This window comes from Xyrauchen texanus, chromosome 38 (assembly GCF_025860055.1).
Source record: "Xyrauchen texanus isolate HMW12.3.18 chromosome 38, RBS_HiC_50CHRs, whole genome shotgun sequence".
Taxonomy (NCBI): domain Eukaryota; kingdom Metazoa; phylum Chordata; class Actinopteri; order Cypriniformes; family Catostomidae; genus Xyrauchen; species Xyrauchen texanus.
The window spans coordinates 37,738,538-37,743,418 of record NC_068313.1 but is presented as its reverse complement, the minus strand read 5'-3'; the positions used below and the strand labels follow the sequence as shown (position 1 = coordinate 37,743,418).

At 43.1% G+C, this 4,881-nt stretch overlaps 1 protein-coding gene and 1 long non-coding RNA gene across 2 annotated transcripts in view; both read left to right on the top strand.

Annotated features, from left to right (window-relative positions):
• LOC127631934 (RNA polymerase II-associated factor 1 homolog) overlaps window positions 1–488 on the top strand; it is a 6,944-nt gene extending 6,456 nt beyond the window's left edge. Inside the window, exon 14 of the mRNA XM_052110351.1 lies at window positions 1–488. This exon is cut by the window's left edge and continues 391 nt beyond it. The gene's annotated coding sequence lies outside the window, so the exon portion shown is untranslated.
• Window positions 489–4,173: 3,685 nt separating this feature from the next.
• LOC127631757 (uncharacterized) lies at window positions 4,174–4,881 on the top strand. The gene is made up of 3 exons (XR_007969010.1): window positions 4,174–4,258; window positions 4,453–4,606; window positions 4,681–4,881. It is a non-coding gene; the product is annotated as an uncharacterized LOC127631757 (long non-coding RNA).

The window sequence follows — 4,881 nt, the reverse complement described above, 5'->3', positions numbered from 1 at the left end:
ATGACTTCCTTTCTTCTGCGCAACATGAAAGGTAAATGCTTTGCAGAACGAGAGTCTCAGTCACCATTCACTTTGATGCAGTGACTGAGACTGTTGTTCTGCCGAGCATCCTCCTTTTATATTCCACAGAAGAAAGTCAGTCGACAGTTTTCCAACGACATGAGGGTGAGTAAATGATGACATTTGGGCGAGATTGAAAGGGCAGTTCACACTAAAGCTGTCCTGTTTCAGTTCAGTGTGTAATTAATTCTAATGAGAGATGATTTATGAATATAGAGTTTGATTTGATGTTCATGTGTTAGTAAACATGTTGTTGATTTTTTAAGTAGTGTCCACTCTCACATTACTGTATAAAACATTGTAAATAAACAACACTTTAGTTAAATCTGAGTTTGCATTCTGGATGAGGGGCGTTCACAAGAAATGCACGAAAGTTTAACAGAGTAACTTTGAGAGCGAGACTTAGTACATTGCAGTATTTTCAGCCATTATTAAATACTAATATAGAGTATAGAGACTTGTAGCAAAATCATAATAACCGCATAATTAAATGTGCAAGGGACAGTACACCCTTAAATTAAGATTCTGTCATCATTTATTCACCCTCATGTCATCCCAGATGTGACTTTATTTCTTCTGCAGAATACACATGAAGATTTTTAGAAGAATATTTCAGCTCTGTAGGTCCATACAATGCAAGTGAATGGTGACCAGAACTTTGAAGCTCCAAAAAGCACATAAATGCAGCATAAAATTAATCCATAAGACTCCAGTGGTTAAATCCATGTCTTCAGAAGTGATATGAGAGGTGTGGGTGAGAAACTGATCAATATTTAAGTACTTTTTTACTATAAATCTTCACTTTCACATTCTTCTACTTGTGTTTTTGGGGATTCATATTCTTCGTGGATATCTCCACCTACTGAGCAGGGAGAAGAATTTCAGGCATAAAAGTACTTAAATGTTTATCTGTTTCTAGTCACACCTATCAAATCACTTCTGAAGACACGGATTAAACCACTGGAGTCTTATTTAATTTCATGCTGCATTTATGAGCTTTTTGGAACTTCAAAGTTCTGGTCACCATTCACTTGCATTGTATGGACCTACAGAGCTGAAATATTCTTCTAAAAATCTTCATTTGTGTTCTGCAGAAGAAAGAAAGTCACATCTGGGTTGACATGAGGGTGAGTAAATGATAACAGAATTTACATTTTTGAGAGACCACTTAGACTCCGCCCAGCAACATTGTGGGCGGGACTATCTCTTTGTTTGACCAACAGCAGAAGGGGGGCGTCTCCAGAAAGTTGTTTTGATACATGTGTGCTGTTTATATTTGCACTGAGGTGTCGCAGAAATTACATACGAGTGAGCCCCGCCTTTCTGAGTTAGGGGCGTGTCCACTTAAGGCTTAAACATACTCTACGCAAGTACGTGAAAGCAGACGCATCTTGCTACGTCAACTCGAGTTCACACGTCGTTGCATTGTGACGTGTCAGCGTTCAATTTATAATTAGGGCTGTCAATCGATTACAATTTTAATCAAATTAATTATATGATGTACCGAATAATTAATCGCGATTAAACTCATATACAAATATTTGCTGAGAAAGCCCCATATATAACAATAATTCAATATATAATGATTATACATATTTATATCAATATATAATTATACATAGTTATCTTTAAATATTAAAAAATTGTACCCGTCAATTTACACCTGCGTCAGACATTTAAATTGTTTTTATTAATACTTACAAAACTTTTACATCTAGAGCCAAAAGGTATATTAAAACAAACAACAACAAGGAAAATAAATAAACAGTTTAAATAAAAATATCAAATTGTTTACATATTTCAATACACTTTACAGCTTTCTTGTTACTAAAATTGTAAAATAAAATGTTTAGGTCACTGTGTCGAGTTAAATATAGTTTAATACTCAATCTTTAAACACATCTTGAGATCTCTTAGTTCAGATTTGCGCTCCATCGAGTGTTTGAACACAAGAATGTAACTCATGTTTGTGTTGTTCTGCTGAAGTGTTTGTTCACTGTATAAACTGTGTGTTGCTCACACAGCTGAAGTGTCTCTTACTGCCCCCTGGAGGAAATGGGTGGTACTACAAGCATTTCTCAGGAATCTTCCTTATTATGGTGCGATTAATTGCGTTAATTATTTGAACGTGTTATTTTTGGTAAAATTACTCGCAATAAATTAACGTGTTAAATCGACAGCCGTAATTATAACAACGCAAGTACATGCTAGAGCTGATTTTCATAGCGCATTTGAGAAAATATATGTGACTTTTTGACCCAAGTCCATTCAGACAAACATATTTTTCCTGCGTGTCTTCCCACTCCTCAACTATCAACTCATCGACCGCATCCGGGCTGCGTCTGAAAATGTAGGTGTAATGGTGGCCAGCTGATAGATAGCACTAGCGACTGATGCTAGGGGCTTTAGCCTTTAGGCTCCTTGTTAGCGCACCCGCCTCCCATCCCGGAGACACCAGTTCGAGTCCCGTACAGAGTGGTTAGATCAGGAGTGTTACAGTGGTGCCGTGACCCGGATGGGAATGAGGTTTTGACTGACTGTGAATAGTGCATTTGCACAATGGCATCAGTAAATGAAAACGTTTGAGCATCCACACCACTAGGTGTCAGTGTGAGTCCACGCACACGCGGCGTTTACCTTGCTGAGATCAGCTGACTGCACCAGTCTGTTCTTACTGCCGGCGTACATCATCTGCTGCTCCGGCTTACGACCTGTCAGAGAGTTTCAATTCATCTGTCATATCGACATTAAACATTTCAGCTGTTCAAGGCACCGTTCTTGGCATCTTTCTTCCATACAATGAAAGTGAATGGTGACTGAGGCTAACATTCTACTTAAAATCTCCAGTTTGTGTTGCACGCAAGAGAGAAAGCCTTTAGGGTTTGGGTTGAAAGAAGTTACATTTTTGGGTGTACTGTCCCTTTAAATCTCCGTATAAAACACATTAAACAATGATAAACTCTGGACACGTCTGACGTTCACTTTTAATAGAAAACATCCACAAAATATAACTTGAAAGTATCAAGAGTAAAATGCCCCACTGTTACTGTGTCTTTATAACACCTGTAATAACACCGTAATAAACTGATGTTGGTGGTGTTCCCTCACCCGCAGGACTGGAGGAGGTGAAACAGAGCGGATACGACACACGTCCATCACTGTGAGGGAGTTTATAACTGTACACGATAAATGTGCGCTACAGAACACCACACACACTTTCACTGCTGTATAAACACTTTTGGCACCCAAAAATCAGATTTCAAGCAATAGTCGGGGTTATTTTAAAGGTCATCTCTATGTTCTGCATCCTGGACTGTAAGTGTGACATCAGCACTGACAGGATCTGTTTGTCTCAGTGTGAATCAGAGTCTCTTACAACATTGTGTTTTATTTTTAAGGAAGGATATCACGGCTGACGCTCAGGAAACTCTTGACTGAGTTCATCCAGTGAGATATCCTGAAACAAACAGAGATCACATTAAACCTCCAGTGAGTGAGTGAGTGTGGTCGAGTGAGGTAGGCAGACAGTGGTGGAGAGAGAGAGAGAGCCAGAGCTCCAGTGAGTGAGTGAGTATGGTAGAGTGGGGTAGGCAGACAGTGGTGGAGAGAGAGAGAGAGCCAGAGCTCCAGTGAGTGAGTGAGTGTGGTCGAGTGAGGTAGGCAGACAGTGGTGGAGAGAGAGAGAGAGCCAGAGCTCCAGTGAGTGAGTGAGTGTGGTCGAGTGCGGTAGGCAGACAGTGGTGGAGAGAGAGAGAGAGCCAGAGCTCCAGTGAGTGAGTGAGTATGGTCGAGTGAGGTAGGCAGACAGTGGTGGAGAGAGAGAGCCAGAGCTCCAGTGAGTGAGTGAGTATGGTTGAGTGGGGTAGGCAGACAGCGGTGGAGAGAGAGCGCCAGAGCTCCAGTGAGTGAGTGAGTGTGGTCGAGTGAGGTAGGCAGACAGCAGTGGAGAGAGAGAGAGCCAGAGCTCCAGTGAGTGAGTGAGTGAGTGAGTATGGTTGAGTGGGGTAGGCAGACAGTGGTGGAGAGAGAGCCAGAGCTCCAGTGAGTGAGTGAGTATGGTCGAGTGAGGTAGGCAGACAGTGGTGGAGAGAGAGCCAGAGCTCCAGTGAGTGAGTGAGTGAGTGAGTGAGTATGGTTGAGTGGGGTAGGCAGACAGTGGTGGAGAGAGAGCCAGAGCTCCAGTGAGTGAGTGAGTGTGGTCGAGTGAGGTAGGCAGACAGTGGTGGAGAGAAAGAGCCAGAGCTCCAGTGAGTGAGTGAGTATGGTTGAGTGAGGTAGACAGACAGTGGTGAAGAGAGAGAGCCAGAGCTCCAGTGAGTGAGTGAGTATGGTCGAGTGAGGTAGGCAGACAGTGGTGGAGAGAAAGAGCCAGAGCTCCAGTGTGTGAGTGAGTGAGTGTGGTCGAGTGAGGTGGGCAGACAGTGGTGGAGAGAGAGAGCCAGAGCTCCAGTGAGTGAGTGAGTATGGTCGAGTGAGGTAGGCAGACAGCAGTGGAGAGAGAGAGAGAGCCAGAGCTCCAGTGAGTGAGTGAGTGTGGTCGACTGAGGTAGGCAGACAGTGGTGGAGAGAGAGAGAGAGCCAGAGCTCCAGTGAGTGAGTGAGTGAGTGTGGTCGACTGAGGTAGGCAGACAGTGGTGGAGAGAGAGAGAAAGTTCCAATGAATGAGTGAGTGAGTGTGGTCGAGTGAGGTAGACAGACAGCAGTGGAGAGAAAGAGCCAGAGCTCCAGTGAGTGAGTGAGTGTGGTGGAGAGAGAGAGCCAGAGCTCCAGTGAGTGAGTGAGTATGGTCGAGTGAGGTAGGCAGACAGCAGTGGAGAGAAA